The sequence below is a fragment of the Siphateles boraxobius genome, unplaced genomic scaffold, assembly GCF_051911475.1.
Source record: "Siphateles boraxobius isolate OS27281-9 unplaced genomic scaffold, OSU_SipBor_1 65, whole genome shotgun sequence".
In the NCBI taxonomy this organism is placed as follows: domain Eukaryota; kingdom Metazoa; phylum Chordata; class Actinopteri; order Cypriniformes; family Leuciscidae; genus Siphateles; species Siphateles boraxobius.
Window position 1 is genome coordinate 23,560,001 of NW_027509192.1, and position 22,988 is coordinate 23,582,988.

General features: G+C 38.8%; 1 protein-coding gene across 2 annotated transcripts in view; it reads left to right on the top strand.

Annotated features, from left to right (window-relative positions):
- The window catches only part of LOC143721259 (transcription factor Maf-like), a 45,933-nt gene that overhangs the window by 18,255 nt on the left and 4,690 nt on the right, over positions 1-22,988 (top strand). Inside the window, exon 3 of one of the 2 annotated variants that reach the window (XM_077211551.1) lies at positions 10,136-12,579. The exons of the other annotated variant lie outside the window; for it this stretch is intronic. The gene's annotated coding sequence lies outside the window, so the exon portion shown is untranslated. Of the gene's footprint in view, positions 1-10,135; positions 12,580-22,988 lie in introns of those variants that run through there. 2 annotated transcript variants of the gene reach the window in all.

Below are 22,988 nucleotides of genomic sequence, written 5' to 3' on the forward strand. Positions count from 1 at the left end.
GAATTTTACACTTCTGGAAGTTATTATCGTCAAGAAATATGAGGCAACAACAAATAGTTGATTTTTTTTAATTAGATTCAGCTATTTTTTAATCGATTCTCTGCATTATTCCGATCATGCAGTGCATTGCAAAGCATCCTAGATGTGTTGCTTATGTTTCAGATTTAAAATGCCTTGGGAAAAGAAGCTGTGTTTGTGTGCTTGTGTTAAATGTGCAATTGTAGGAACTTCAGATCTTAGAATCAAGTATATTTACGGAAACTGTACCTGGAGGTAATATATTAATGAGATACTATAAATAATAATATTAATATAAAAGCCCACTTTAGTGTATTAAACAGTCCTCTTTCATGACTGTTTCTTAACATACTTAAGTAGACTTTTAAAAAGTGAACTAGTAATAATGTTAAATTGAAAGTCTTACTTAAAGGACATGTTAAATCATTATGTTTTAATTGTTTGTCATGCTCAAGAAGGACATAGTAAAGCACATGCTAAGAGCTTGATTATCATTTTTACTGTAGTGTTACATTTAATATATTTTAAATGCCCTAAATTGCAATTGCATCATTAATGTGTAATATTTAAATACATGACCAGTTTCAATAGATTTATGGCATTAAAATTTTAAAGTATTTTTTTTTTTTTTTTGTTTATCACACTTTGTCAAAGACAATATAAGTAATTATGAAATTTAGTCCTACTTAAAAGCACAACTAATTCAATTCTCAATATATAATTCTCATAAATATATAGAATAAATATAGAGAATATAATATTATTCTCAATAATTGCATTTCATATAAATTTAATCTAATACATTTTCATTTAATGGCAATTAACATGCAATTAAGTGTCTGAAAACATTTAATTCACTTTGTACTCAAGTCTATTCTTTCAAATAATATTAATTTCATAATAAGTACCATTTTTAAAGTGTACTTTTCACAATGGCAGGCACACATTATAGGTTTTGATGTTGGGTGTAATGCATTAATAATTTAAGTTACTGTAATTTAATTACTTTTTTCCCTTGAAAAGTAAAGTAAGGGATTGCTCTTAATTATTTAATAACGGTAACTTCTGATACTTCAGCATTTATAGACTATAGAACAGTTCTAAATAAAACAATAGTGGATTTTAACATCCAAATTTAACGTCTAATATTAAACTCATGTTTTTAATGTAACGTTCTCCATTTAAATATCAGATCAAGAATAATGTAGTTTATTATTATTAATTTGTAAGAATGAAAAGAGCCGTTTCATGTCTATCCCTGTATAGTTGGACTGTAGGATTCAGTAGTAATAGTGTTTAGTCCAGTAATCTATCTACACTGCTGTGTGTGTGTGTGTGTGTGTGTGTGTGTGTGTGTGTGTGTGTGTGTGTGTGTGTGTGTGTGTGTGTGTGTGTGTGTGTGTGTGTGTGTGTGTGTGTGTGTGTGTGTGTGTGACGCACCCGTTGAAGAGCTGGGGAGAACAAAACTCACGGAAATACACAACGTGTGATAAATCTGCATATCTGGGGAAAAATCCGACTCGGCAAGTGTTGGGCTGAAATGAGTAACTTAGATTAGATTTTAATTTGAATTGAGTGATTTTACGCTAGATTTAAAGGTGTTGTGTGTAAAGAGCTGATCCTGTGAACTTTTTACATGCTGTTCTACATGGTATATTGTAAAGGAATATAAACTCAGAATTGCAAGATAATTTGTGTTTTGTTATTCTGTGGCGGAAACAAGCTTTCATATGTAATAGGTGTGTCTGGATGTCTTAATTTATTAGAAAATATTAAAAATAAAATTCAGAAATACAATTTCTAGAATACATATTTTCTATGAGGTTTTTAATGAAACGATTAAACTTAATTAAACTGTATTTTTATTAATGTATTTTTGAATGATTATATATATATACACTTCCGTTCATAAAGTTTGGGGTCGGTAATATATAGTAAAGTGTAATTTATTCCTGTGATCAAAGCTGAATTTTCAGCATCATTACTCCAGTCTTCAGTGTCACATGATCCTTCAGAAATCGGTATCATATGATGATCTGATGCTCAAAAAACATTTATGATTATTATCAATGTTGAAAACAGTTATTTATATTTTTATTTTAGGATTCTTTGATGAATATAAAGTTAAAAGAACAGCATTTATCTGAAATAGAATCTTTTGTAACATTAAACACTCCCGTTCAAAACTTTGGGGTCAGTAAGAATTTTTATTTTATTTTTGGGGAAAATAAATCAAATAAATCAATACTTTTATTCATCAAGGAGGAATTAAATTGATCAAAATTGACAGTAAAGACATTTATAATGTTACAAAAGATTATATTTCAAATAAATAATGTTGTTTTTAACTTTCTGTTCATCAAAGAATCCTAAAATAAATGGTACACAACTGTTTTCAACATTGATAATAATCATAAATGTTTCCTGAGCATCAGATCATCATATGATAATGATTTCTGAAGGATCATGTGACACTGAAGACTGGAGTAATGATGCTGAAAATTCAGCTTTGATCACAGGAATAAATTACACTTTACTATATATTCACATAGAAAAGCTGTTTTACATTGAAATAATATTTCACAATATTACTGGGTTTGTTTTGTATTTTTAATCGAATAAATGCAGCCTTGGTGAGCAGAAGAGACTTCTTTTAAAAACATTAAAAATCTTACCGACCCCAAACTTATGAACGGCTATATATATATTATCTTGAAAAATATATTCGAAAACTTTTTTTCGAAGTGAAGTAAAAATAAGAGCTGCAATGTATTTGCGTTTTGATTTGATGTTGTCTTTGAGGCCTGAAGCCAGTGATGTGGTTTTAGTCCACAGATCCGTTCATCCTCTGCTATCCCACAATCCCCTGCTGTGACACACACTCCTCCACCGCAGCACTTCTCACACTCTCGCCTCACGCTGGGGCTTCAGTGATGCGGACGCTTGACCTCGTGCACACACACCTTCCCTGACCTTTAACCTTCGGTGAATCTGACCTGAGAGAGAGAATCTGAATCGTGTGTGTGTGTGTCTGAGGAGAGAGCGGGCTGTGTGTGATGGGAACGGGGGGGAGGAACAGTGCAACAGCGCTGCGGCAATTACAATAATTTCAAATTAATATGAGGATTCTGGTGCATTCTTATCTGCATAGTGGAAGCACTTCCACATCAATCAAAATTCAAAATGCAGTGGTGTATTAACCCCACCCCCCCCTCACACACACACACACACACACACACTGCTGTACATAATCATCGCTGTACACGCTGCTTTCCCCCACAAAGATAACTAGATTTGTACATTTTCTGAAGGAAATATGTGTTACTTTCCCATGCATAACTCCCGCGTGACGCTATAGGCTGTTGCCAGGGCGTTGCTAAGGTGTTGTTTAGAGGTTCAGCATGTTCTTGTAGCATTTTCGTTCTCTTCTGCATGTCTCTGCATGTTTGTTGGTCGCACCACATGACTTAAGTTTGGCAAATAATGTTTTTCAGATATTAATAAGTAGTGAAGCAGATAAATAAATGAATTAAAACATGCTCATCATAGATTCAAGTCATTATATTTATTGCTTTTTTTAATATAGTTTTTAATGTATGGAAGGAGAAGTGTAATGTTAGAGTGAGCACCAGCAGTGATGTTTATGTTAGTAATCGAGTAATTATTGAGTTCTGAGAGCGATGCAGGGATGTGAAGTGTTTCGGTGTGCTTTGTTCCACGCTGCGTCTCGTAACCTCAAGTGCCGCCCACTTGAAAATGTCAAACAGAGGAAGGAAAGCGTCTGACGGCGTTTGTCTTTTTGTTCTCACACACACGCATCATTTCCACTGCGCTCATCACTTTCTGTCCAGATCAGACTGGTAAATAGGACGGATTAACCAAGCGTCTCTTTCAACCTCGATTCCGTTATTGTCACCACAACAGTTATTAAAGTCTCTTCTGCCAGTGATCATGATGAGGCCGACAGACATATTTCTCTTGCTCATACTGTGGGGATCTGAACTTAGTGTTCATCTAATTAATACTTCATTTGATTTCTTTTATTACATCTGTCAGTGTTTTTAACCTGATGGAGAAAAAAAGAAACTCGCCACAGATGATATTTTAGTGTCGTTTAAGGCACTATAAAATCCTTTTTATTTATTTTTTCACAAATTCCATTTTATGTTCATCCAAATTCAGTTTTTTTCCCTGGATTATGACTATTTACCCCTTTTAATATTTTTTTTCTAATCAAAAAGCATATCTAATTAATTTAAATTATGAAACTTATACACCTTAACATCAATGTATTAAAATTTTAACAAAAATACATGTTTAGGGCCCTATGAAAAATGTTTTATTTAATTTTTTTCTCAAATTTCTTTTCTTTTTTACTAAATTCTGTGCTTTCTTTTGAAATTTGTCCTTCTCTCCATCTCTCCTTCTCTCCATCTCTCCTTCTCTCCATCTCTCCTTCTCTCCATCTCTCCTTCTCTCCTTCTCTCCATCTCTCCTTCTCTCCTTCTCCATCTCTCCTTCTCTCCATCTCTCCTTCTCTCCATTTCTCCTTCTCTCCATCTCTCCTTCTCTCCATCTCTCCATCTCTCCTTCTCTCCATCTCTCCATCTCTCCATCTCTCCTTCTCTCCATCTCTCCATCTCTCCTTCTCTCCATCTCTCCATCTCTCCATCTCTCCATCTCTCCTTCTCTCCATCTCTCCATCTCTCCTTCTCTCCATCTCTCCTTCTCTCCTTCTCCATCTCTCCTTCTCTCCATCTCTCCTTCTCTCCATTTCTCCTTCTCTCCATCTCTCCTTCTCTCCATCTCTCCATCTCTCCTTCTCTCCATCTCTCCATCTCTCCATCTCTCCTTCTCTCCATCTCTCCTTCTCTCCATCTCTCCATCTCTCCATCTCTCCTTCTCTCCATCTCTCCTTCTCTCCATCTCTCCATCTCTCCATCTCTCCTTCTCTCCATCTCTCCTTCTCTCCTTCTCTCCATCTCTCCATCTCTCCATCTCTCCTTCTCTCCATCTCTCCTTCTCTCCATCTCTCCTTCTCTCCATCTCTCCTTCTCTCCATCTCTCCTTCTCTCCATCTCTCCTTCTCTCCATCTCTCCTTCTCTCCTTCTCTCCATTAGTCCATCTCTCCATTAGTCCATCTCTCCTTCTCTCCATCTCTCCATCTCTCCTTCTCTCCATTAGTCCATCTCTCACTCTCCATCTCTCCATCTCTCCTTCTCTCCATTAGTCCATCTCTCCTTCTCTCCATCTCTCCATCTCTCCATCTCTCCTTCTCTCCTTCTCTCCATCTCTCCATCTCTCCTTCTCTCCATCTCTCCTTCTCTCCATTTCTCCTTCTCTCCATCTCTCCTTCTCTCCATTTCTCCTTCTCTCCATTTCTCCTTCTCTCCATCTCTCCATTTCTCCTTCTCTCCATCTCTCCTTCTCTCCTTCTCTCCATTAGTCCATCTCTCCTTCTCTCCATCTCTCCTTCTCTCCATTTCTCCTTCTCTCCATCTCTCCTTCTCTCCATTTCGTCTTCTCTCCATCTCTCCTTCTCTCCATCTCTCCTTCTCTCCATTTCTCCTTCTCTCCATCTCTCCTTCTCTCCATCTCTCCTTCTCTCCATCTCTCATCTCTCCATTAGTCCATCTCTCCTTCTCTCCATTAGTCCATCTCTCCTTCTCTCCATTTCTCCTTCTCTCCATCTCTCCTTCTCTCCATTAGTCCATCTCTCCTTCTCTCCATTTCTCCTTCTCTCCATCTCTCCTTCTCTCCATCTGTCCTTCTCTCCTTCTCTCCTTCCCCCCATCTCTCCTTCTCTCCATCTCTCCTTCTCTCCATCCCCCATCTCTCCTTCTCTCCTTCTCTCCATCTCCCCATCTCTCCTTCTCTCCTCCTCTCCATCTGTCCTTCTGTTCTTCTCCCCATCTCTCTTTCTCTCCATCTCCCCATCTCTCTTTCTCTCCTTCTCTCCATCCCCCCATCTCTCCTTCTCTCCATCTCTCCTTCTCTCCATCTCCCCATCTCTCTTTCTCTCCTTCCCCCCATCTCTCCTTCTCTCCATCTCTCCTTCTCTCCATCCCCCATCTCTCTTTCTCTCCATCTCTCCATCTCTCTTTCTCTCCATCTCTCTTTCTCTCCTTCCCCCCATCTCTCCTTCTCTCCATCTCTCCTTCTCTCCATCCCCCCATCTCTCCTTCTCTCCATCTCTCCATCTCTCCATCCCCCCATCTCTCCTTCTCTCCATCTCTCCTTCTCTCCACCTCCCCATCTCTCCTTCTCTCCTCCTCTCCATCTGTCCTTCTGTTCTGCTCCCCATCTCTCTTTCTCTCCATCTCCCCATCTCTCTTTCTCTCCATCTCTCCTTCTCTCCTTCTCTCCATCTGTCCTTCTCTCTTTCTCTCCATCTGTCCTTCTCTCCTTCTCTCCATCTGTCCTTCTCTCCTTCTCTCCATCTCTCCATCTCTCTTTCTCTCCATCTCTCCTTCTCTCTTTCTCTCCATCTCTCCTTCTCTCCTTCTCTCCATCTCTCCTTCTCTCCTTCTCTCCATCTGTCCTTCTCTCTTTCTCTCCATCTCTCCATCTCTCCTTCTCTCCATCTCTCCTTCTATCCTTCTATCCTTCTCTCCATCTCTCCTTCTCTCCATCTGTCCTTCTCTCCTTCTCTCCATCCCCCAAACTCCTTCTCTCCATCTGTCCTTCTCTCCTTCTCTCCTTCTCTCCATCTCTCCTTCTCTCCATCTGTCCTTCTCTCCTTCTCTCCATCCCCCCATCTCTCCTTCTCTCCATCTCTCCTTCTCTCGATCTCCCCATCTCTCCTTCTCTCCATCTGTCCTTCTGTCCTTCTCCCCATCTCCCCATCTCTCTTTCTCTCCATCTCTCCTTCTCTCCTTCTCTCCATCTCTCTTTCTCTCCATCTCTCCTTCTCTCCTTCTCTCCATCTGTCCTTCTCTCTTTCTCTCCATCTGTCCTTCTCTCCTTCTCTCCATCTGTCCTTCTCTCCTTCTCTCCATCTTTCTTTCTCTCTTTCTCTCCCTCTCTCCTTCTCTCCTTCTCTCCTTCTCTCCATCTGTCCTTCTCTCTTTCTCTCCATCTGTCCTTCTCTCCATCTCTCCATCTGTCCTTCTCTCCATCCCCCATCTCTCCTTCTCTCCATCTCTCCTTCTCTCTTTCTCCCCATCTCTCCTTCTCTCTTTCTCTCCTTTTCTCCATCTCACCTTCTCTCCATCCCCCCATCTCTCCTTCTCTCCATCTCTCCTTCTCTCTTTCTCCCCATCTCTCCTTCTCTCTTTCTCTCCTTCTCTCCATCTCTCCTTCTCTCCATCTGTCCTTCTCTCCATCTCCCCATCTCTCCTTCTCTCTTTCTCTCCTTCTCTCCATCTCTCCTTCTCTCCTTCTCTCCTTCTCTCCTTCTCTCCATCTCTCGTTCTCTCCATCTCCCCATCTCTCCTTCTATCCTTCTCTCCTTCTCCATCTCCATCTGTCCTTCTCTCCTTCTCTCCATCTCTCCTTCTCTCCATCTCTCCTTCTCTCCATCTCCCCATCTCTCCTTCTCTCCATCTGTCCTTCTCTCCATCTCCCCATCTCTCTTTCTCTCCATCTCTCCTTCTCTCCATCTGTCCTTCTCTCTTTCTCTCCATCTCTCCTTCTCTCCTTCTCTCCATCTGTCCTTCTCTCTCTCTCCATCTGTCCTTCTCTCCTTCTCTCCATCTCTCCTTCTCTCGATCTGTCCTTCTCTCCATCCCCATCTCTCCTTCTCTCCATCTCTCCTTCTCTCCATCTCCCCATCTCTCCTTCTCTCCATCAGTCCTTCTCTCCATCTCCCCATCTCTCCTTCTCTCTTTCTCTCCATCTGTCCTTCTCTCCATCTCCCCATCTCTCCTTCTCTCCACCTGTCCTTCTCTCCATCTCTCCTTCTCTCCATCTCTCCTTCTCTCCATCTCTCCTTCTCTCCATCTCTCCATCTCCCCATCTCTCCTTCTCTCCATCTCTCCTTCTCTCCTTCTCTCCATCTCTCCTTCTCTCCTTCTCTCCATCTCTCCTTCTCTCCATCTCTCCTTCTCTCCATCTCTCCATTTCTCCTTCTTTCCATCTGGCCTTCTCTCCTTCTCTCCATCTGTCCTTCTCTCTTTCTCTCCATCTGTCCTTCTCTCTTTCTCTCCATCTCTCCGTCAGTCTAAATGAAATCTGACGGCTGGGTTTGTTAGATTAGCTCTGTGATAATCTGAATACACAGTTTCTGATATCCTGGGATGAGATTACAGCCACTATAAAACACACACTCCTCATCCGTTGACCATTGAGAGAGAGTGAAAACAATCTGCTGCTTATAATAGAGTTTTATTTAAAAATACCCACACTGCTCGCTGTATTTAATTATAGCACAGCCCGAGTATTAGATTGCTGATATTGTAGCTCAACTACTTCCGTTTTCTCCCTTGGTTTTTTTTGCTTTTATAATCTATAATTAATATCATTTTGGGTAAAAGTGTCTCCTATATGTATATGTATATATGCATATATAGTTCATTTGTTTTTGAAAGAGTTAAAATTGATAATAAGTAACAGTAAAGACTTTTACATTGTTAGAAAAAAATACGTATTTTAAATAAATGAACTGAACTATCTATTCTAAGAATGCTTAAATCCTGAACGAAATGCATCATGGTTTCTACAAACTTATAAAGCGTTTTAAATTTTCCTTCCTTAAAAAAAAAGCATATATTTTATATACATTCAGAAAGTCTTCTTGTTTTGTGAAGTTACACACTAATCCGTCGGCTATCATTAAACATGACCACTGGATTTACAGAAATTATGATTTCCACTTTAAGAAGTGTTTTCTAAACATTGCATCATTGCATATCTAATCAACTGACGAACACATTAATTATTATTTGAATTATCACTCTATAAGTCATTTAAGCATGTATTGCGGTCTTTGAAAGGCTTTTGTCTTTCAAACACATTTTTACTATAATTTTTTATGATTTAATTACTAAATAGCATTTCATTAAACTCACAAATCCCTTCAGTTCCTTCCCTGATGTAATGCAATATTTAATGCACTTCATGTCAATTACAAAGAATGGAATATATTTTGTATCTCTTTGTATTTTATATTAATATGGTACAATATTATTCTATTCAATTCAATGGGATAGAAGAGTTTGGACAAAAGTAATCTAATAGTAATCCAAAAAGTAGTCAGATTACATTACATAAAATGTGTAATGCAATGCATTACATTACTAACTACAATTTTTGTCATGTAATTTGGAATCAGTAACAGATTACAATTCATAAGTAGTCTACTCAGCACTATATATATATATATATATATATATATATATATATATATATATAGGTGACAGTAAAACATACAATACTTAGCCAAGCACTTGTTTACAGTCATTGCTCTTTAACCCCGCCCCTGCTGTGATGTCATATTGTAAAAAGAATTTGAAAAGTCATTAGATATTCATGAGGTTCATACCATCCCATCTGATACCAGATCTAATAATATCTAAAATCACAGCATAGTACCGCCACTTCAGCTTTTTATGGTAATAACCAGTTTATAATAATAAATAATGACAAACGTCATGTGAGTCAAGTTAATTCAAAGAAAAGCTCATGCAGCATTTGTTTGGCGATCATACTTGCTTTAATATTCTATCTAATGCAGTGAATTAAGTGTAACAGTGAGATAGTGTGACAGTGTATGAAGAAAAAATATTGTGTGTGTGTGAGAGAGAGAAAGAGGCTGAGCACATAATGTTGGCAGTGACACACAGCGTGAACATACTGTGCTGGTTAAACAAACAGAGAGTGTGTTCACTGTGTCCTTTATTACACACACACACACGCACTCATGGTCTTATTATAGCACACAGGAAATATACCAAATATATCCTCACACTCACGGGAGTGTGTACCAGTGAGAGCTGGACAATCTGGCTTAGTTTTACGCCACACATGTCGAGCTAGCTATACAGACACCATCATCTTCTTTAATAATTACAGTTAAATCTGACATCAGAAAACAAGCTAAAATTGCATTATTTATTCATGTTTTTAAACATTATTACATCCTCAGTGCAGGTTTTCTCAGATGTATTTCCCTTATAGGGATAATTCTGTCCTGGAGTATGTGTGTCGAGCCTCTGTCTCGATCTGCGTGGAGACTGGGCTCTTTCTGGAGAACCCGTGGTGGACGTTCCCTCTCTGAAGAGGACGAGGTCATTCCCCTGTCTCTCCTAAACACTGATTGTCTTTCTTATCTGGTGTCTGATGTCTCTTTTATCAGGTTTGGCTGCAGAATTGCTTCACCAGTGAGTTGCAGCAGAATCCCGCTTTTCTAGTCATTGTTGTCAGTATCATATATTCTTTCTGTATCTGATAAATGTCGATTAGATGCAGGCCACATTTTTAAAGGACTCTAATGATTAGTTCATCTGTATTTATTCTTTGTCATGGATCACGAAAGGTGATGTTATGATGAATGTTCATGCTGCTCTTTTCCAACAATGCCACTTTATAGTGACCAGTGTTGAGGCTAACGCACCACATGTAATGCAAATGAGGTAATCAGATTACTTTTTCAAATGCAAGTTACTATGTTTTCCCCTGTATTGACTGACAGCTCTCCTGTCTTTTTGTTGAGAGGCGTTGTGTGTGAACATGCATTTACTCATCTCACTGACAAAAAAAAAAAAATCATTATTCCTCAAAATGAATAAAACTCAGGAAATGACGCAAACCTGCAATAATTAAATATTGTAATGCACTACTTTTAAAAGTAACTTTGCCCAACACTGATAGTGTAAAGCTCCTAAAACAACATTGGCAATACCATAAAAGTACTCACTTGTGGAAAAAGTGCACTCAATTGTATTGAATATGTACTTGTAGTGTACTTCAAAACCTAAAAGTGTGTGTGTGTGTGTGTGTGTGTGTGTGCGTGCGTGCTGTACTTGTGATACATGAGATGTGATATTAATGAAATGAAAGGCCTTTAAGTCGTCTTAAAGAGTTCACTTTCATTATTGTTTTTTAGTGGACTTAAAAGTACACTCTGTAATCATGTCAAATTACATTTATATACTATACTATACATACTATAAAGTACATTTTAAGATATTATGTTTTAATAATCAGTCGTCTTGTTTTAAAAAAAAGTACCTTATTTTGATGGCTGACTAACATTATAAAGCACAACATGATTAAGTACTTGATTCTAAATTTAAGTTTCCATATAAATTACATTATATTTTAGTTTACCATAAATGTGTGCCAGTACTTTTACCATATTTCAAATACAATAGATTTATTTATAAATTAACATTTAAAAATGTACTTGGGTCCTACTTAAAAAAAATATACTAAAATACATTGTTAATGTGAATTTAAACTATACTTTCATTTAAGTGCAGGTAACATGCAATAAGTGTCTGCATTCAGTTTGCACTCAAGTACATTATTTTAAAGTAGCCTATATTATCATGGTAGAAAGTTGTTGTTTTTTTCCTTTAGTATGCTAAAGTGCACTTCCTTTTAACATGGTATATGTTGACATGATCAAATTTAGTTTGCTATTCTTTACGAGACTCATTAGCCATTACCATTTGACATGGTTGGCAACAAACCTGGTGCGACATATTCTGAGGTGCCATACATCAAATTTGAACGCTGGTAAATTTCTAACTTTGTGTTTCAGTGAAGAAATAATATGAGAGTGAGTAAATGATTAACTATTCCTTTAAGTGTTTCATTTTAAGTTTGTTTGTGGCTTCTTAAACTGCAATGCTGTATTGCTATGTTGATGATCCAAAGGTCCATTATTCCCCAATAGCTGTCCTCCTTTTGCGCTTGTGTTTCTTATCATTTAAAGCGAGTCTCCAGTGTGACTGGAGCGAGTGTAAATCCACTGCACGTCTCGTATCAGTGTTACACGTGCATTTGTCTCTGTGGTTTCACTTGTGTAATTACTCGCTCATTCATGTGTCTTTACACGCCGCTTAACAGTGTGAAATTAACTGCACAAAATAGAAACACTATTAATTGTGTGGCCTTGCAGACGTACTTAAGCGGAGTTAAATGGAGGAAAAACGCTGTGAGTGAAACTGGGGAGTCCTGCGACGTGAAATTAGAGGAAATTGAAGGAGCTCTCGGTGGAGTTTAAAGAGACGGGAGGTTTATATAAGAGACCATCACTTGAACTGAGACATCGTTGCTTTCGTTTAGGTATATAAACATTATATACCTAGCAAAATATGAGGGAAAAAAGTTACAGCATTAGGTCGCAGGAGTCAGACTCTGTTCAGAGAGACATGAATAAAGGTGTTTTTTAAATTATTTTTTATATGCTTTATTTGAACAATCAGTTTACAGTGTGAAGCAACAAAATAAGAACACAACAATACGAATTAAGATTAACAAAAATATAAATAATAGTAAAAGAAAACACTTCACCAACATAGCACAAAACAAAAACATAACTATACGGTAAAATAAATGAGAATGGCAAAAAAAGAAAGAAAGAGGGCATTACTTAAAATAAATTTAAACATTAATAATTAAGGTAAAGAGTTTGTAGGTTGTGCAAATTGTACATGTTCTAAATGCTTTTGGGTGAAGAGAAGATGCAGTTGTAATCAAGTAATGCTTTAGACCTGAATAAAGGCCACGACAAACACACACCTAACACACACCTAATACACCTAATACACCTAACACACACCTAATACATCTAATACACCTAATAGACCTAATACACACACACCTAATACACCTAACACACCTAATACACACCTAATACACCTAACACACCTGACACACACCTAATACACCTAATACACCTGACACACACCTAATACATCTAATACACCTAACACACCTAATACACACACACCTAATACACACACACCTAATACATCTAATACACCTAACACACCTAATACACCTAACACACACCTAATACACCTAATACACCTAACACACACCTAATACATCTAATACACCTAACACACCTAACACACCTAATACACCTAACACACACCTAATACATCTAATACACCTAACACACACCTAATACATCTAATACACCTAACACACCTAATACACCTAACACACACCTAATACACCTAATACACCTAATACACCTAACACACACCTAATACATCTAATACACCTAACACACCTAACACACCTAATACACCTAACACACACCTAATACATCTAATACACCTAACACACACCTAATACACCTAATACACCTAACACACACCTAATACATCTAATACACCTAACACACCTAACCCTACACCTAATACACCTAACACACACCTAATACACCTGACACACCTAACACACACCTAATACACCTAACCCTACACCTAATACACCTGACACACCTAACACACACCTAATACACCTAACCCTACACCTAATACACCTGACACACCTAATACACCTGACACACACCTAATACACCTAACCCTACACCTAATACACCTGACACACCTAACACACACCTAATACACCTAACCCTACACCTAACACACCTAATACACCTAACACACACCTAATACATCTAATACACCTAACACACCTAACCCTACACCTAATACACCTAACACACACCTAATACACCTGACACACCTAACACACACCTAACACACCTAATACACTTAACACACCTAACACACCTGACACACCTGACACACCTAACACACACCTAATACACCTAACCCTACACCTAATACACCTGACACACCTAACACACACCTAATACACCTAACCCTACACCTAATACACCTGACACACCTAACACACACCTAATACACCTAACCCTACACCTAATACACCTGACACACCTAACACACACCTAACACACCTAATACACCTGACACACCTAACACACACCTAACACACCTAATACACTTAACACACCTAACACACCTGACACACCTGACACACCTAACACACCTAATACACCTGACACACCTAATACACTTAACACACACCTAATACATCTAATACACCTAATACACCTGACACACCTAACACACACCTAACACACCTAGCACACACCTAATACACCTAACACACACCTAATACATCTAATACACCTAACACACCTAACCCTACACCTAATACACCTGACACACCTAACACACACCTAACACACCTAATATACTTAACACACCTGACACACCTAATACACCTAACACACACCTAATACATCTAATACACCTAACACACCTAACCCTAACACCTAATACACCTGACACACCTAATACACCTAACCCTACACCTAATACACCTGACACACCTAACACACACCTGACACACCTGACACACCTGACACACCTAACACACCTGACACACCTGACACACCTAATACACCTAACACACACCTAACACACACCTAACACACCTAACCCACCTAACACACCTAACCCTACGCCTAATACACCTAACACACACCTAACCCCACACCTGACACACCTGACACACCTGACACACCTGATACACCTAACACACCTAATACACTTAATACACCTAACACACCTAATACACCTAACACACCTAACACACCTGACACACCTAACACACACCTAACACAAACCTAACCCTACACCTAATACACCTAACACACCTAACCCTACACCTAATACACCTAACACACCTAATATACTTAACACAGCTGACACACCTAATACATCTAATACACCTAACACACCTAACCCTACACCTAACACACCTAACCCTACACCTAATACACCTGACACACCTAACACACACCTAACACACCTGACACACCTGACACACCTAACACACCTAACACACCTGACACACCTGACACACCTAACACACCTAACACACCTAACACACCTAACACACCTAATACACCTGACACACCTAACACACACCTAACACACACCTAACACACCTAACACACCTAACACACCTAACCCTATGCCTAATACACCTAACACACACCTAACCCCACACCTGGCACACCTGACACACCTGATACACCTAACACACCTAACACTCCTAATACACTTAATACACCTAACACACCTAATACACCTAACACACCTAATACACCTGACACACCTAACACACCTAACACACCTAATACACCTAATACACCTGACACACCTAACACACCTAACACACACCTAATACACCTAACACACCAAATACACCTAACACACCTAATATACCTAATACACCTGACACACCTAACACACCTAATACACACCTAACACACCTAATACACCTGACACACCTAACACACACCTAATACACCTAACACACCTAACACACCAAATACACCTAACACACCTAATACACCTGACACACCTGACACACCTAGCACACCTAATACACCTGACACACCTAATACACCTAACACACCTAATACACCTGACACACCTAATACACCTAGCACACCTAATACACCTAACACACCTAATACACCTGACACACCTAATACACCTAGCACACCTAATACACCTAATACACCTAATACACCTAATACACCTGACACACCTAACCCTACACCTAATACACCTAATACACCTGACACACCTAATACACCTAGCACACCTAATACACCTGACACACCTAATACACCTAGCACACCTAATACACCTGACACACCTAATACACCTAACACACCTAATACACCTGACACACCTAATACACCTAGCACACCTAATACACCTAATACACCTGACACACCTAATACACCTAACACACCTAATACACCTGACACACCTAATACACCTGACACACCTAATACACCTAACACACCTAATACACCTGACACACCTAATACACCTAACACACCTAATACACCTAACACACCTAATACACCTGACACACCTAATACACCTGACACACCTAATACACCTAACACACCTAATACACCTGACACACCTAATACACCTAACACACCTAATACACCTGACACACCTAATACACCTAACACACCTAATACACCTGACACACCTAATACACCTGACACACCTAACCCTACACCTAATACACCTAATACACCTGACACACCTAATACACCTAGCACACCTAATACACCTGACACACCTAATACACCTGACACACCTAATACACCTGACACACCTAACCCTACACCTAATACACCTAATACACCTGACACACCTAATACACCTAGCACACCTAATACACCTGACACACCTAATACACCTGACACACCTAATACACCTAGCACACCTAATACACCTGACACACCTAATACACCTGACACACCTAATACACCTGACACACCTAATACACCTGACACACCTAATACACCTAACACACCTAATACACCTGACACACCTAATACACCTAGCACACCTAATACACCTAATACACCTGACACACCTAATACACCTAACACACCTAATACACCTGACACACCTGACACACCTAGCACACCTAATACACCTAACACACCTAATACACCTAATACACCTAATACACCTAATACACACCTAACACACCTAATACACCTAATACACCTGACACACCTAATACACCTAATACACCTAATACACCTAATACACACCTAACACACCTAATACACCTAATACACCTAACCCTACACCTAATACACCTAATACACCTAATACACCTAATACACCTAATACACCTAATACACCTGACACACCTAATACACACCTAATACACCTGACACACCTAATACACCTAATACACACCTAATACACCTAACACACACCTAATTCACAAGTCAATAGCAAATATTCTCTCTCGAAATAATACAGAAAGTCTCGAAATAATACAGAAATAATACAGAAAGTGTCTAAGTGTAATATCGGCATTCAAAACACTCATCTCTAGAACACACAGTTTGTCTAACAAATAATTACATGTATATATTTATGTTTACATACTTATTTTTACACTTTAACAAATGAAGTCTGAATCCCAGAGTTCTTCTTCAAAACTTGCTTGCTTTCCTGGATCACAGGGAGAAACGTCTGAGAAATGTAGGAATAGGTCAGTCAAAAATAGTGCATGTGTGCCTTTGAATAAAGAGACGCATAAACAAGAGGAAACGAGCTGTGAGCGTCACCTCGACCCTCTGCATACAAATATATTATATTATATATATTTATATATATTCACACTGAATAAAGATGATGCTCTGCATCCAAAGACTATAGAAGCATGTGTTCGAGAGACGCACACTTATTTAAATATGATGAATTATGAGCACTGACTCTGGGATTTGTTTCTTTGTATATGTATATTTGTGTGTGTGTGTGTGTGTGTGTGTGTGTGTGTGTGTGTGTGTGTGTGTGTGTGTGTGTGTGTGTGTGTGTGTGTGTGTGTGTGTGTGTGTGTGTGTGTGTGTGTGTGTATGAGTGTGTGTGTGTATGAGTGTGTGATTTAAGGAAAATAGGCGAGCAGAATTTCCCAGTTTTCCTCATCATAATCTACACAACAGTCACACTCAAAAGCCTATAGATATACAAATAGATGAGAACACGAACACACACACACACACACACACACACACACACACACACACACACACACACACACACACACACACACACACACACACACACACACAGAGCGAGAGAGAGCGAGGAATGGTATTGCTCAGAGTTTGATCTTATCTTAGCAGACTTCATGACATTCACAGTTAATTTTCATCTGCGGATCAAATTTGTCTAATTTGTAAGAATTGAAAAAAGAAATAAATATGACACTATATAAGACGTCATATTGAATGATGAAAAAATCTTGCGGTTGACGTCCAGTCTTTACGATGACACGCACTGTATAAACGTTGTAGATCACGTCATTTTCACAACTCTACTCTCAAAACTTTTTTGTCTATGGAAAGGTTGTTTCCGTCTGAGAGTCGTTTCATCAGCTGATCAGTTTTCGATTACAGGCTAAGATCTGCTGTTCACAGACACGAATATATTGCTGAATGCATATCTTAAATAATATGGTCTTGAAAGTATTCAGTGAGTTAATATTTCGATCTAATCTTTTTTGGGAAATCTGAGTACAGTAGTTGAGATCTTTTCTGAAACTCTAGGACATCTGAGGCTTCAAACGTCTCACATTTGTCTCTTTGCTCTCTGTGAGAAACGGCTGAAATATTAAGGATGTAATTTGTTATTTGTCTTTCCAGTGAAGCCAGAGACACTACTCAGTTATGTCTCGATACGCATCTTTGTCTCATATGTTTCTCCTAAACTTCCTTTAGAGAAATACACATTTTTATCTTTGAATATTTGAGCGCAGTAATTGCACAGTCTTTTTCTCACTTCTGTTTCTCTCGGGTTGCTCTTTTGTAGCTCAGGACACTTTCACTTACCTCTAATTTAATGCAACATTTGTTTTAGTTGTTCTTCTTAAAATAAATAGAAAGTTTTTGATATATTGTGTCCCAATAATGGTTGCAATCTCTTCTGAAGCTCCCGGAGACAGCCGTGAGATTAATGGAGCCGTTTCCTCAGTTATGTCTCATTTAATACAAAAAATGGTCTTACAATGTCTTTGAAAATTAATTTGAGTCACAGTTTGAGACATCGTTGAGATCTGAAATGTGAAACTACTGGAGTCTTTTCCTCAGGAACAAGAGAAAGGTCTTTGTTCACGACCCAGTGCGGTTGTTAAGTCTTTCGCTGGTTTGATGTGAGCTTTGATTTGCTCACAGGAGACGTTTCTCCGTCAGTGGTGTGTGTTTTCATATCAGAGATGCGCACTGAACACACACGGCTACAGAAATACAAGTGTTATCCGATTAGCCGTCTGTTTAAACAAGCTCTCCATCAGTAAATCAGCTCGGAGTATCTCGCACTGATTCTAATTAAACCCCTGAATTAAATTAGCATCTCATCTGCATATAGCAGGTATAACGAGCATCATTTACAGTCACATGACTTCCTGAAGCAGCACTGCTGGGACGCGTCCTCGCGCGAGGATCGTTTAGGGAACGCCGATCCCATTATTTCCGGAATAAGTTCGGATGGATGTTTTTATTTGCGTGCGGGTGAATGGGACAAGGCTTTGGATTTGAAATTAGAGGAATAAACCTTGTTGTATTCCTGATTGCAGGCATAATCTGAAGGCAACTAAACTGTACTTTTAGCATGAAGGATGATGACCGTCACATGATGTTTTTGTACTTTAGATACAATTTCATATTCCAAACAAAGCTAATTCTTCTCTGAGTGACAACATGCCCCACCTTCAGATCAATGTGTTAAATTAACTGTTTTTTTTTCTTGCCAATAACTGTGATGACGGAAAATTAAATGTTTTTATAGTTAAATCTGCACTATGTAACTTTTTCCACCGCTAGAGGGTGTACATTCAAAACAACAAGCACGGCGTAGCTTGATGCATATACACGACATTCAAACAATAACCCTAACACTAGTTGTCTGTCAGTAAAGGAATCCAAGCAATCTCTCGCCTGTCTATTAAAACACACGCAAGATCGGCGTCTCTGTCTAGTGGAAGTTTGTCACGAAGTTCTCTCCATTTAGGAAATGCCACACCGATGTTGATCCTGGTTTTATTTCTCTTCTTGTCCCAAAATCTTCTTGGGTCGTTGGGTTGACCCCGTACGTTTACGTTTACTTTGTCGACAGAACCAGCTGCAAGCGGTGAAGAATAATTATGTTCCATAACGACTGCGCGAAACAAGCTAGTTGCTTGATAGACGCTACAACTACAACTTGTCCACGAGACTATGTTGCCATGGTTTCTACTGCAGTAGAGGCGGTAACCAAGGGTAACGCGGATATGACTTGGCGACTCCCTCACAACTGCTCACACAGCCCCTTCTACTTGGTTAAAATCGCAATTTTCTCACGATTTACAAATAGTTGGAAACATTTGGGATATTGTACGTAATCAACTGAACAAAATATATAACACTGGCCTAGAGCTTTTTGGATATTTTACTTACATAGTGCACCTTTAAGACTTGTTTACACTCAAATAGAGAAAAAAAAGGTGTAACAACTAGCTCTAGTCTCATTTTTTATTTGATTTCTTTAAATTTTTCTTTAAATAAATTTGGACAACTTTTAAATAGTTTACATAATTATAATTGCTAATGTTTGATGCGCTACTGTTTAGGTTAAGAGTAAAACTGCCTGAGCAAACGCCTCTAGAAACCTGAGACACACCGTATAAGACAGAGCTAAAGTGCTGACATTAAGTGTGTGTGTGTGTGTGTGTGTGTGTGTGTGTACGGTTTCCTCTGCTGGCATTAATACAGAACACAATTAGCTTACTCTCCCCTTTTCTGCTTAGGCAATAGTGAGGGACACCTCAGAGGGCCTGACAGAGCTGAGTGAGGCCCCCAGACAACACACACACACACACACACACACACACACACACACACACACACACACACACACACACACACACACACACACACACACAGACACACACACACACACACACACACACACACACACTCACTCACTCACTCACTCACTCACTCATAGACACATACACACATACACAATCTCTCTCTCTCTCTCTCTCTCTCTCTCACACACACACACACACACACAATTAAAAGATGCGCACTCTGCGAGTTTCCTGCTATCCTCATATTCAGACGTTCAATATTAACTTCACTCAGTCCATGATCGATACTCATTTGCATATTAATCAATTTATCATTTGCATATTCATCAAATGATATATTTGGAAATCTCCTTATTTTCCTTTGACAGTAAAGGCCACGACAGTTTCAAGTATTGCTAGTTTTCATCACGTCATTGACAAAACAGCACCATAATATTATGGTTTTTAGACACTGTCAAATTGGTAATATAATTTTTTTAATAGATTTTTTTACATAAACTCCATGTTTTATGACATGTTCCATGGTAATTACAGTGGTTTTAGATATTTGTGGAAACACATTGGATTTTGTGTACGTGCCACATTGCCATATGCCATACTATGCCATATTTTTTGAACCCATACCATAATACCAAGATTTTTTTTCCTAACATTTTCTTTGGGATACCAGTGTAGCACATTAATATGACAATCATACAGTACCACGGTATACATCAATGTACCATGGTATTACCATCTGTAACCATGGACCCCACAGCAGAATTTTGAAAGGGTGGTTAACCTCACACACTCGTGATTGATTATCACACACATGAATATTCATTTCAGATTACACACAACGACAGACAAGGACTCATTGACCTTGCTCTGGAATAACACTGTACTGTTGTGCGCACTGTTCACTATGCTCAGCATAAGTAAGTGTCATATATGTGATCTATAGGTGTGTGTGTGTGTGTGTGTGTTCTGCACTCTGCAACTGAAGAGCACTTTGGCTCAGACAGTGCACCAGACAAGAGCATCATGAGTGAGTATACGTGTGTGTGTGTGTGTGTGTGTGTGTGTGTGTGTGTGTGTGTGTGTGTGTGTGTGTGTGTGTGTGTGTGTGTGTGTGTGTGTGTGTGTGTGTGTGTGTTTCTGTGTGTGTGCGCCGAGGGACTTTGAAACAGCGGTGAGGGAGTTTGATCCTTGGAAACATGGGAAATGGACTTTCCTTTAGAGCTTTTACTGTAATTGTTTGGGGGTAAAGCAAGTCCTCTCCTCAACAGATGGCGGATATCACTTTTAATCAAATATGGACACCTCTTCGTAATAAATCACATCCACGCAATAGCAGTTTCCTTTCTGAAAGCTCCGACTGTTGGGCACCGGATGAAGGAGGACCGGGAAAGTGAAGTAGTTGTCAAACACACGACAGCAAGAACTGTGAGAATCTGTGAGGAACTTTCTCCGATGTTCTAGCTCTGTTTGCAGCAAAAGCTCAAAGTGTGCTTCAGACACTAGCGTATGCTTACAGCCTTCCCAAGTGTAGTGTACTTCACTTTATAGTGTGCATGAACACGTGCGCAGTAAAAAGATTCATCCTTGTCCAGAGTCTGCGCTGTTTGTCTCCAGACGTTATGAGGGATGCAAATGTCTTTGTGCTCTTTTAAATTAGAGTGATCAAACTATCATAACTATGATCAAAGTGACAGCCTTTTCTTCGCTATTGTGCCGTATGTCCGAATGAAATGCTTCAGGAACAAGAACAAATGTGGGCAGGGCTTGATTTTGTCTCTGGGGAATTGATTGGATGGTTGTGGTTTGCTATTGGCTGATCTCATGTGAGTGACAGGTTATAGCCCCGCCCTCATCATCAGAGAAGAGATGCTGCAAGAGGGAGTTCATTTGATTAAAGATTTCACAAAATGGACAATTCTTGTTTAGTTTTTTGTTGTTGTTGTTGTTTTTGTGGAATATTGCAGTTTATTATAAATAATTTATCTGTGCACATCAATATTGTATACTGGTAATCTTGAATCCTGGTCATCTCTTCTCTTCTGATGATGATGATGTGGGTGGGGTAACCTGTCTCTCACATGAGATCAGCCAATAGCAAACCACAACCATTCAATCATCCAATCAATTCCCCACAGATGCAACATATTTAAAAATATTACAACATATATAACTTTATAAACTCAGTCTGTGGATCATTTTTGGTGTAAGTGAATTGTGATTGTCAAAACATTTGGTAACTAAACAGAATTTTATTAAGTTTAGTGACAATATGTTACAATGTTTACATGGTACAATGACTGGTAGGCTACTGTTTTTATTATTGCTTGATCTTGTGATTTGATTTGATCTTGATTCAATATCGATTCATTTGGATAAATATTAGATACAGTAGATGCATGTTAATTTTTCTCAAGAAAAAAATATCTTGCCTGATGCTGTAAACATACAGAGAGCCCTGTCAGCTGGTATTATTATTATTAAAGGTTAAAAATAACAACTCAAATTAAATATAATTTGGTTTTTACTAGGCTATAATAACAACAACGTTACAATATTTAAATGATATAAGTAA